At 40.4% G+C, this 12,666-nt stretch overlaps 1 long non-coding RNA gene across 1 annotated transcript in view; it reads left to right on the top strand.

The window, feature by feature from the left end:
• LOC105508375 overlaps positions 1 to 12,423 on the top strand; it is a 78,705-nt gene extending 66,282 nt beyond the window's left edge. Inside the window, exon 3 of the long non-coding RNA XR_001001252.1 lies at positions 12,071 to 12,423. This is a non-coding gene — a long non-coding RNA (uncharacterized LOC105508375). The remainder of the gene's footprint in view (positions 1 to 12,070) is intronic.
• The last annotated feature ends 243 nt before the right edge of the window (positions 12,424 to 12,666 follow it).

The raw sequence follows: 12,666 nt of genomic DNA, 5'->3' as shown, positions 1-12,666 counted from the left end.
AGAAGCCTCTTCTGGCTTAAAAATTAATGAATAAGTATCTTGCCGAGGGCCACACAAGCAGTAAATAGAAAAGCCACCCCTGAAAGCCACATCTTCTGAGCTCTCTCAGGGGCTTTTCTACCATTTCCTGTGGTGTCTGCCGTGAGGAATATCTCAGACAGACAGAGGCACTGAGTGGCTGAGTAGCACGCAAAGTGAGTAAATACAAACAAAATCATGACACAAAAGAGGTGCAGACAATGGATGCTATAGCTGATTTTATCTTAAATGTATTTCCTTTGCAATGACTAGCACATCAACACTTGATCCTGTGCCTCACTTAATCGTAAAGTGGAGTTGATGAAACGACTAGGTCCATGATGGTTGTAAATGCTAAGTGAACTTAGACATGTGAGCACCTAAATCGTGATAAAGTTATTAAAAGTCTCTTCTGCTCTAACATTTGTTAATCTTACTGCCTGGAGTCATCAGGTTACACAGGATCTGAATCCAGGTCAGTGTGCCTCCTGGAGTCATTCCCCTCCGTTGGCACTCAATATGAATATATCCCTGTGCAACTGGGAAGAAATGGATAGAGAACAATAAAAGACAACTGCATTGCTGAGTGTGAACACATGAAGTTTTTCTCCTCTAACAATGCTTCTCTAATTTTTTTTCATTGGACTAAATGAGACAGACCCTACTTTAAAATGTGTAAATATCTAAATGCATAATGATTTCATGGGCTAAATAAATACCAGTAATCTCATGATGACAATGGACATATTATAGACAGAACCCATGGTATGCATTATTAGTTTTTTACTTTTGAATTATTACTTTTTACTTACGAATCCATGCATCATATGCTTGATTTTTTTTTATTGATTTTGCAATAACTACATTTTCCTGAAACTAGGCACCTGATTTCAGAAAACTAAAAAGAAAAAAGGAAATAGAGGTCCTGGAATCTATATTTTTAAAACTGTTGCAGTTGGAACTATTTTAACAGCTGACCATATACTCAGATTTAACTCTACCTATGTATTCTTAGCACTGTATTTCTGGAAACTCTTAAATGATGAACCAAGCATTTGAATATCATGTGTTACTGAGTTCCTGAGGGCTGGGACAGTGTCACATTCAGCATTATATCTCCAATAAGTATCATTTGTGAGTGCTTCATAATTATTAAATTGGTGAGGGTTAGAGTGGTAAATGGATGAATAGTTAGATGGATATATGGATGCTTGTATGGAAGGGTAGGTGGATGCATACCTGGATGAATGAATGTGTGGGTAGGTAGATGGACAGATGGATGGATGGACAAATAGACAGAAAAAGAGTAGATGGGCAGATGGAAGGCTGTATATAATGAACATTGGACTCGTGATTGGGAAACCTGGGTTCTAACTTGGAATCTTTAGGTAACTTGCCTCTACTGTTGAATAAGACCCTTCTCATTTCTAGCCCTCAGTTTCCTCACTTGTAAAATGCCTATGATTCTATTAGATTTAAAACATAACTGAATATTTGATTCAGCTCCCTCAAGTTGGCCTTTAAACATGCTCCCACCTGAAAAGAAATAATTTTCCCCATGTTTTGTCTCTGTATCTTCCCTCATTTATAAGACAATTCAATTCCAGCTGAGATTTAGATAATGAGATGGAATTGATTGCCAGTGACCTTACCAATGAGGCCTAATGGCTGATATCAGAAATTCCCTGCTGAAAAAGTTTTTATTGCTTTCTGCTGCTGAAGCAGTTAAGTATTGGATTATTTACCTTAAAGTTCTGGATTCATCTTCAAGGAGTAGGAAGAGAGAGTGGAGCAGAGATAGGGCACAGTTGTCTCTATGAGCACTGAGTTTGGCCATCATGACTGGGAGATAGTTGGATGTGGCTGTGAAGAAAGCAAGCCCTATTCAGAATTACAAGGCTTCAAACCCTGGCTCAGCCACTTGCTGTGGTTCCCTGGACAAGCAAGTCTAGAATGCGGATAATTAAGGATAATTAAGGCCAGGTGCCACGGCTCACACCTGTAATCCCAGCACTTGGGGAGGCCGAGGCAGGCAGATCACCTGAGGTCGGGAGTTTGAGACCAGACCAACATGGTGAAGCCCTGTCTCTACTAAAATACAAAAATTAGCCAGGCATGGTGATGCATGTCTGTAATCCCAGCTACTCAGGAGGCTGAGGTGGGAGAATCGCTTGAACCCGGGAGGCAGAGGTTGTAGTGAGCCGAGATCGCACTACTGCTCTCCAGCCTGGGTGACAGAGTGAGACTTCCTCTCAACAAAAAAAAAAAAGAGAGAGAGAGAGAAATAATTAAATCTACCTCACAGGATGGTTCCTAGGGTTAAATGGAAGAATCCATGTCAAGAACTGAGCATAGTGCCTGGATCATCATAAATATCTCATAAATGTAAATGTCAGCATCATCGGCATATTTCATTCTACATTGGGATGGTATGTATTAGTTTCCGGGTTGCTTCATTTTGTTTTGTTTGAGATGGAACCTTGCTCTGTTGTCCAGGCTGGAGTGCAGTGGCACAATCTCCACCTCCTGGGTTCAAGTGATTCTTGCACTTCAGCCTCCCAAGTAGCTGGAATTACAGGCATGCACTATGACGCCTGGCTAAATTTTGTATTTTTAGTAGAGACAGGATTTCACCATATTGACCAGGCTGGTCTTGAACTCCTGACCTCAAGTGATCTGCCCACCTTGGTCTGCCAAAGTGCTGGGATTACAAGAGCTGTAGGTATTAGTTTCTTAGGGCTGCTGTTACAAATTACCACAAACTGGGTGGCTTAAAACAACAGAAATTTATCCTCTCACAATTCTGGAGGCTAAAAATCCAAAATCAGTGTGCTGGCAAAGCCATGCTTCCTCTGAAAGCTGTAAGGGGAGACCCTTCCTTGTCTCTTCCTAGCTTCTAGTGGTTGCTAGAAATCCTCAGGATTCTTTGGCTTGTAGCAGCATGACTCCAACTGCTGCCTCTGTCTTCACATAGTGCTATTTTCTGTGTGTATGGCTGTGGCATGGCTTACTTATAAGGAAAGCAGTCATTTGATTTAGAGCCCACCTTGATCCAGTATGACCTCTTCTTAGCCAATTACATCTGAAAAAACTTATTTCCGGGTAAAGAGATGAGTCACATCCTCAAGTTCTAAATTGACATGAAATTTTGGGGGACTCTATTCAGTCCAGTATAGAAGATTCATAGTCTTGCCCTCACTTCATCTCCTTTCCCACCATGTCTCTACTTCCAATACTATTGAGAGTTTGAAACAGGCAGCATAGGCATCTGTCTACTAACCCTGGGTGCCTCATTTGATAAAGTTGAAGTAGTCTTCTAACTCCCTACAGGGGTTTTTTTTTTCTGTCCTGTAGGATGAAAGAATTGAAACTAACCCTGAAACCCCTTCCAGCTAGGTAGCTGTAAAGTGATCTTTTTTGCGCTCCAATTATCCGTGAGTGTTCAGAGGGACACTAATTTGTGTAGTGTTGATCACATGTGAAAGGAACAAGATTGCAAATACTAAGTAACCATTTTCAGTATTTTGATAAATGTGTGAAACTCCTATGGCAGGTGCAAGAGAAAGTGCCAATTAAAAATTAGCTGCCATGCACATTTATAGACTGCGTTGTTTACTCCAGCATTTCACTGTTGCCTATTAAAGCAGGAGTTTGACAGGTAAATTTCCTCTACTGGATTTTTCTATAGGTCAGAAAACAGTCTTGCACAGCTTTTGAAATCCATCCAAACTGTTTAATGAGTTTTCTCTTGGCTATAGATGCTATAATTCAACCTGTTTGGTTTGTTAAAGAAGTGTAAATATGACATTAGATGGTGTTTAAGAATCCCACAAATACAAGCTTTCTATGGAAAGAAAAGTTAAAGGTCACCTGTTCACTCTTATCGCATTTAAATTTGTGTCCCTGTAACATCTTTGTCAATATGTCATTCATGTAATGAGTACCCAGAAGCTCACTTCTCCAGGGACAGCTCTGACCATCAGAAATTTTTTTCTGTTAACACTTAGGACAAATGGAAAGTGCATGATTTGGTCATGTAAATAACAGAATCATTTTTAGGCATTTGAACACCATCTTTAAGAATCCTGGTCTCACCTGATGTAGCTCCAAGATAGTTGCCACTTACACACTCCTTCTCAAGGTGTAAGGTATAAGGTGTGCTGGGATTCCAGTTTGAGACAAAGATTTTTACCTGCACTGCTAGCCCTTTTCTCATACATTGTAAGATCTTCACCAGCCTGTTAATACAACACTTAACCCTACACCTTCAGATAACTGAGAAGCAGCTTCTCACCAAAAGGCTGCAGAGTCATTTAGAGCAGCGAGTCTCAAATGTGAAAGTGTATATGAAGTACCTGGGATCTTGTTAAATTGCAAATTCTGATTCTGAAGATGGGACCAGAGATTCTGCATTTCTAACAAACTGTCATGCAGTAATAATAAGTTGTCATAAGAATTTATGGAACATATCTGGATTTGGGTTCCAATCTGAATAAAAATAAAATTCTATATTTGTATTAGTTTCCTGAGGCTGCTGTAACAGATTATGACAAACTTGTTGGCTTAAAACAACAGAAATTTATGCTTTTACAGTCCTGGAGGCCAGAGGTACAAAATCAGCTTCAATGGGCCAAAATCAAGGCATTCGCAAGGCCAGGCTCCCTCCAGGGGAACAAGGGGAGAATTTGTTCTTGCCTCTTCCAGTTTCTCATGGCTGCTGGTATTTCTCAGCTTGTGGTCACACCACTTTAATTTCTGCCCCCAAAGTTATATTAGCTTCTCCTCTTCTGCTGTCTGAAATCTCTCTTCCTTCCTTTTATGGGGATTCTTGTGATTATATTTAGGGCTTACCCAGATTATTCAGGATAATCTTCCTATTTCAAGATCCTTAATTTAATCTCATCTGTGAAGACCCTTTCTCCATATGTTAATATTTATAGGTTGCAGGGATTAGGACCTGATATCTTTGGGGGCCATTATTTAAACTACCATGATATTCCTCTTGCAAATTGCAAACTTCTTGGGTGGGTTCCAAATAATGGTACCAGAACTTCAGGTTCAAGTCAGACCTAGAACTCTGTTTCATTGCAGGTAATGGAGGAAGTTTTTCTTTCCTGTACTTTCTTGTGCGTTCACACACAGTGCTTCAAAGCAACTTGCTTGTAGATATTCCTTCTTTTACTGTTTTAACAGGGCATTTAGGGACAACATCTCTCAATCTGTTTTGTTTTAATCTGCATAAAGGTATAGAAAGACAATACCAATAAAATGGATCCTGACATGAAGCCAGGGGGTACACATTCCAAGTATATTTTAAGCCCTCAGTAGCCAGCTTTGTAACCGAAGATTGTTGAACAGAAAATTTTAGAAAGGAGGAAACGTACTTCTACATCGACTTTAGAGACAGAACTCCTAAGGGATTAATGTTGGCTCTTATATTGAGTAGCATGCTGTTGAATTTATATCATTGCATGGTGTTTATTTGTTCATTCATTTATTCATCCATGTGTTATTAATTTAGCCAGCTTTAGTTTAGTGCTAGGCTAAATTAATTTTTAATTATTAATTTAATTAATAATTACATTATTTAATAATAATTTATTATTAAATTATTGTGCTAGGGGCAACAGAAACTAGAGAAATGTCAAGATATAGTGCTTGCCCCCAGGATGCACATGCAATATGTACTTAAATCAAGGCCAAACAAAAGAAGCCATGTAAAGATATTGAGATTTTTAAAATATTTGCTTAAAAATGTTGCTTTAGGCTGGACGCGGTGGCTCATGCCTGTAATCCCAGCACTTTGGGAGGCTGAGGCAGGCGGATCACAAGATCAGGAGATCGAGACCATCCTGGCTAACACGGTGAAACCCCCCCTCTACTAAAAAATACAAAAAATTAGCCGGGCGTGGTGGTGGACGCCCGTAGTCTCAGTTACTCGGGAGGCTGAGGCAGGAGAACGGTGTAAACCTGGGAGGCGGAGCTTGCAGTGAGCCAAGATCGTGCCACTGCACTCCAGCTTGGGCAACAGAGCAAGACTCCTTCTCAAAAAATACTGCCTACTCTGGAAAGTCTGTAAAACCATAATGAGCCCTTCAAAGAGGGTCATGCTAATGAAAAACAATCATCGAAACATATTACCATGCAGCATAAATATTAAAATTATATCTGCAGGTTCATAGTTCATGTCTAATTCTGAAATGGCATTGATTTTCTCATCTTTATCAATTGTTTGGAATAGGAATAAGTTATGCTCTAATAAAGCATATGGTATCATATAAATCTTGGAAAGCCAGGACTAACAGAAAGAATTTGCAAACAAGTTCTGAGTTTATGCTGATGTGTATATGTTTTCATCAAACTCTGAGGACATTTTTTCTGCCCTTTACTTTGACTCAGATAATTCTTTAAGGTCTGCTAAACTCAAGTTCATTTTGAAAACATAGAGAGTGTAATCTAATCGCCATTTAGCAGCAATTAGCAATCCATCCTTTAAGGGATTCTCAGTCCAAGTCCACTCAGTGGATAATTGCGACAATTAACTCCTCATACCTTTCTGTAGTTTTGGACAAGCAAGTCTTGCTTTCATTAGCAGAAGTCTCGGTTTGATGGAGACCAACCAGTGCTGAATGTTGAAGCAGAGATTTTTTTAAAAATATATTTTAAGATGACTGTTTTCAACTAACCAGTATCCACAGGATCACTTTTTATTTTCCTCATGTTATGTAAAATTTCTATGATGACATAGTAGCTCAGAATTCATTCTTCCTACTGAGATAGCTGTCCAGGAGTGCGTGCATGTTTGTGCATATAAGCCAAGGGTAATTACATGGTGAGAAACTGAAAACATGAGAAATCTCTTTCTGATGATTTAGTTTGTTTATCCTGGTTTCTACGCAGAATAAAGTGATATTAGAGGTCTCGAGCATAGTGTAAGCAAAGACAAAGAAATGGGTGTAAAATGTTTAATGGGATTATCTCTGATATGAATTTATTCATTCAAGAGATGAGAATAAATTGAATGATGATGATGATTGATTGATAGTAGATAAGTAGGATAGATTACAATAGATATATAACTGGTAGATGATAAATAGTTGTTCTATGGATGGTTGGATAGGTAGATACTGCTCGTATGCTTACTATGTGGCAGGCACCATACTTAGCCATTCTCATTTTATACTTACAACAACATCATGAATTTGGTGATGTGCATTTTGCACATTAAAAAAGGCTTAACAAGTAAATTTCCTAAGCATTTAGGAAGTGGGGTTTTGGAATTTAAATGTAGGCAATGTGACTCAGGAAGCCAACTTTTTGTTCATTTATTCAGCAGATATTTATTGAGTACCTGCTTTGTGTCAGGAACTATGCTAGACTGCTGATCCAAAAATCAAACCCATGAGTAGATAAGGAGTTGCAAATCATAATAGTGTTGGGAAGGGAAAGGACCAGTACTAACATGCAGAAAGAAGGTGGGTGTCTGTGTCATCTGAGTGGTCAGAGAAAGCTTCTCTGAGGATGTGACATTAAAGCTGAGTCCTATGTCACAAGGAATGAGCCACAAATAAGACCATTGCAAGCAGAGGGAACACCTTATAGAGAAACTCATGGGCCTGAGGAGGCTTCATGGAGGAGAAGGAGATAATTTATTAATTATCCAAGCCTGGAGAGACTTTTACCAGCAGGGAGGGTTTTGCAGTTGAGCAGAGCTATTGAACTAAGATGTGGTAGGACAGAGGGAAAGAAGCAGAATATTTCTATTTACAGCACTATGTCTGGGGCCCTTATTTTATTTTATTTTTAATGATACCCACATTACACAGATGTAAGGGGGCCCTTCTCTTGAGCATACAATTCAATGACAGAAGATGCTAAAGGATTTAAAACTCCTTTTAATATTATCAAGTTGCATTGATTTTGTACTTTTTTCCTGCTGGGTGTGGTGGAGGACAAAGAGTGCAGCATGTAACTTATACCCAACTGATATGGTTTGGCTGTGTCCCCACCCAAAGCTCATCTTGCATTCCCACGTGTTGTAGGAGGGACCCGGCAGGATGTAATTGAATCATGGGGTCAGGTCTTTCCCCTGCTGTTCTCATGATAGTTAATAAGTCTCACACATCACACCAACATGGCACAAGTATACATATGTAACAAACCTGCACGTTATGCACATGTACCCTAGAACTTAAAGTATAATAATAAAAAAAATAATAATAATAATTTAAAAAGGGGAGTTTCCCTGCCCAGGCTCTCTTCTCTTGTCTGCCGCCGTGCGAGACATGCCTTTCACCTTCTGCCATGATTGTGAGGCCTCCCCAGTCACGTGGAACTGTAAGTCCATTAAACCTCTTTCTTTTGTAAATTGTCCAGTCTCAAGTATGTCTTTATCAGCAGCATGAAAATGGACTAATACAGTAAATTGGTACCAGTAGAGTGGGGTGCTGCTGAAGAGATAACCAAAATGTGGAAGCAGCTTTGGAACTGGGCAACAGGCAGAGGTTGGGACAGTTTGGAGGGCTCCACGAATACAGGAAAATGTGGAAAGTTTGGAAGTTCCTAGAGACTTGTTTAATGGTTTTGCCCAAAATGTTGATAGAGATATGGACAATAAAGTCCAGGCCAAGGTGATCTCATATGGAAATGAGGAAATTGTTGGGAAATGGAGCAAAGATGACTCTTGTTATGTTTTAGCAAAGAGATTGCTGGCATTTTGCTCCTGCCCTAGAGATTTGTGGAACCTTGAACTTGAGAGAGATGATTTACGGTATCTGGCAGAAGAATTTCTAAGCAGCAAAGCAGTCAAGAGGTGACTTGGGTGCTGTTAAAGGCATTGAGTTGTATAAGGGAAGCAGAGCATAAAAGTTTGGAAAATTTGCAACCTGACAATGCGATAGAAAAGAAAATCTCATTCTCTGAGGAAAATCCAAGCAAGCCAGCTGTAGAAATTTTAACAAGTAATGAAGAGCCAAATGTTAATCCCCAAGATGATGGGGAAAATGTCTCCAGGGCATGTCAGAGGTCTTCATGGCAGCCCCTCCCATCACAGGTTTAGAGGCCTAGGAGGAAAAAGTGGTTTCATTAGCCAGACCCAGGGTCCCTGTGCTGTGTACAGCCTAGTGACTTGGTACCCTGCATCCTAGCCACTCCAGCCATCAGTGAAAGGGGCCAACATAGAGCTCAGGATGTGGCTTCAGAGGATGCAAGCCTCAAACCTTGGCAGCTTCCATATGGTGTTGAGGCTGCCAGTGCATAGAAATCAAGAATTGGGGTTTGGGAGCCTCCATCTAGATTTCAGAGGATGTATGGAAATGCCTGGATGTTGAGGCAGAAGTTTGCTGCAGGAGTGGGGCTCTCATGGAGAACCTCTGCTAGGGAAGTGCAGAAGGGAAATGTGGAGTTGGAGCCCCCACACAGAGTCTCTACAGGTGCACCGCCTAGTGGAGCTGTGAGAAGAGGACCACCATTCTCCAGACTTCAGAATGGTAGATCCACCTACAGCTTGCACTTTGTGCCTGGAAAAGCCACAGACACTCAATGCCAGCCTGTGAAAGCAGCTGGGAGGGCTGTGCCCTGCAAAGCCACAGGGGAGGAGCTCCCCAAGACCATGAGAAGCCACCTCTTGCATCAGTGTGACCTGAGTGTGAGACATAGACTCAAAGGAGATCATTTGGAGCTTTAAGATTTGACTGCCCTGCTGGATTTCGGACTTGCATGGGGCCTATTGCCCCTTTATGTTGGCCAATTTCTCCCATTTGGAATGGCTGTATGTACCCAATGCCTGTACCCTCATGGTATCTAGGAAATAACTAATTTGCTTTTGATTTTACAGGCTTATAGGCAGAAGGGATTTGTCTTGTCTTGGATAAGACTTTGGACTCTGGACTTTTGAGTTAATGCTGAAATGAGTTAAGACTTTGGGGACTGTTGGGAAGGCATGATTGGTTTTGAAATGTGAGGACATGAGATTCAAGAGGGGCCACAGAATGATATGGTTTGACTGTGTCCCCACCCAAATCTCAATTTGAATTCTCACATGTTGTGGGAGGGACGTAGTGGGATATAATTGAATCATGAGGGCAGTCTTTCCCCTGCTGTCTTGTGATAGGTAATAAGTCTCATGAGATCTGATGGCTTTCAAAAGGGGTTTCCCTGCACAATCTCTCTTCTCTTGTCTGCCACCATGTGAGACATGCCTTTCACCTTCCCCCATGATTGTGAGGCCTCCCCAAGCCACATGGAACTATAAGTCCATCAACCCTCTTTCTTTTGTGAATTGCCCAGTCTTGGGTATGTCTTTGTCAGCAGTGGGAAAATGGACTAATTCACTAACTAAAGCATTTTCTCATTAAACATTTGAGTCATCCATCCCACTGGCCCACATGAAGACTGTGGTGGGCAGAACAGGTGATTAGTGATGCAGTCTGAGGTGCATAGAGATTAACCTCCAGCACACAAGCCAGGCACCCTGCTCTGTCCTAGATGTGCTAAGATGGGAGGTCCTCAAGGGGAGCTTTTACTGTGATGAGTTTAAAAAGTCAAGTAAACAAACAAGAGCTTAGCTCGGAGATCAGCAAACCATGGCAAAGTCCAAAGACCAAATCCAGTCCACATCCCTTTTTGTACAACTGGGAGCTAAGTATGGTTTGTACATTTTTTAAATGGTCAGAAAAAATTTTAAAAAGAATAATATTTCCTGGTCCATGAAAATGATATGAAATTCCAATTTCAGTGTCCATCAATAAAGTTCTATTGAAACACAGCCACACGCATGGTTGCTTTTGAGCTACAGTGACACAGTTGAGAAGTTGTGACAGAGACTTTATATGGCCTGCATTATTAAAAATATTTACTTGCTGGCCCTTTATCGAAAACGTTGTCTGAGCCCTGGTGTTGGTAGTTGAAGGGGCCATGAACATATCACAGAGGGCACATAACTCAGATGCAAGGATAAGGGACATCTTCCTGCAACTCAAGTTGCAGTTGGCTCTTTAGCATAAGAAGTGAGTTAGGTAAGAAGGAGCAGGAAGAACACTCCAGGGATGAGAGAGTAAATGTGTTCCCTTGTTTATGATATAAAGATAGTGGCTCTTGAAAACAGTTTGCCAACCCCAAAGACATGAAGACAAGCAAAGATAAATAAAGATAAGGACTTTCAGTCCTAATATACTTCCAGTATATAGCAGTGTTGTAACCTAACTGTATACCAGTGCCCTTTCACCCACCACACATACACACAATGTTGGTGACATCCCATTGCTGGGCTCAGTTCATTACCAAAGAAATGACACAGGGAACAAAAGCTATAAATTCGGAGTTCAACTCTGGATGCTGGTGAGATCCGGGAAGGCTCCACGAAGGAGGAGGAGGAAGAGATAGGATCTGTCCAGACTTCGTAAAATCTGAACCAGAAAGAGGGCCTGCCAGATCACCAGTACTACCTGAACAAAGACTCATCTTCCAAGTAAGTAAATTTGTTTCCATTTAATTGTCTGGGGGCCCTTCCCTCAAGCATATGATTCAATAGAAAAGGATTTCAAAGGATTTAAGACATTCTTAATGTTCTGCGGTTTGCACTGAAATTGCGCTTCTCTGTGTGTGAATTTGAGGGGAGGCGGCCTTCAAGTAAATTAAACCTAGTCTTGGCATTTTCTCATTAAATACCTGAGCAGCTCAATCCCACAGGCCTATGTAAGGACCACGGTAGACAGAGCGGGTGATTAGCAGTTTCAGAACCATCAAAAAGATGCCCACAGTACCTGACTTTTAATTAATAACTATTTTGCATCTAGCCATTTATCTCACGCATCTGGGGGATGTTGAAAAGTATTTCTCTCCACATAGCTCCAGTATATCAAGGTTGGGGCTGAGCAAAGCTGATATAAAAATTATGACCGGCAGGAAGTAACTGAAAACCCTACACCTCATTTTCTACTTCTTAAACTTCAAATCACAATTGTAAGTTTGACTTTAAGAACATTCTGGAATTATAAACAAATATCTTAAAGAGAAAACTACATTTAAGTATTTCTATTTTTCCAAGGGACAGGATTAGGAGCCTCCCAAGCTGAGACAGATCTCAGCTTCTGGCTGTATGGAGTTGGATGAGCTTTTTACCTGACCCCTGGGCTTCAGTTTTTTATCTGCAGGATGAAGTTTACCAGAGAATGGGACAAGCAGGAGAAAAGTTCCTCTGCTTGTATGCCAGATAATCTTAGTTGAATATGTGATGATTTTACAAGGAGCATGGAAAGGACTTTAAATGGTATTGAATTACATCATGAGAAAGTTATTTCTTTCTGATCAGCTGTCTTTTCCCAGTTTCTACATTGAGGCAAAGTCTCAGTTTAATGCTGGAATATTGTAACACTAGCTAATCTCTCCTTAAAAATAAAAAGAAAACAACCGGCTTAGACTAAAATATTTCTACATAGAATTGCTAGATTAAGCAAATGAAAGTACACAAGGCAATGAATGACTTGTAAGAGAAGTATGTCCAAATATTGTATGGATCATACTTATTCTAAAAATGGTTTGTTGTTTATCTGAAATTTAACTGAGTATCCAGTATTTTATTTGGAAACCACATTTCTGCAGGCAGTGGTGGCTAACTAAAATTTTAAAGTATTGTTTTGTTTTCATCAT

This window comes from Colobus angolensis, unplaced genomic scaffold (assembly GCF_000951035.1).
Source record: "Colobus angolensis palliatus isolate OR3802 unplaced genomic scaffold, Cang.pa_1.0 Scaffold160, whole genome shotgun sequence".
Taxonomy (NCBI): Eukaryota; Metazoa; Chordata; class Mammalia; order Primates; family Cercopithecidae; genus Colobus; species Colobus angolensis.
The sequence above is the reverse complement of the archived record's forward strand: the minus strand, read 5'-3'. Positions and strand labels throughout refer to the sequence as shown.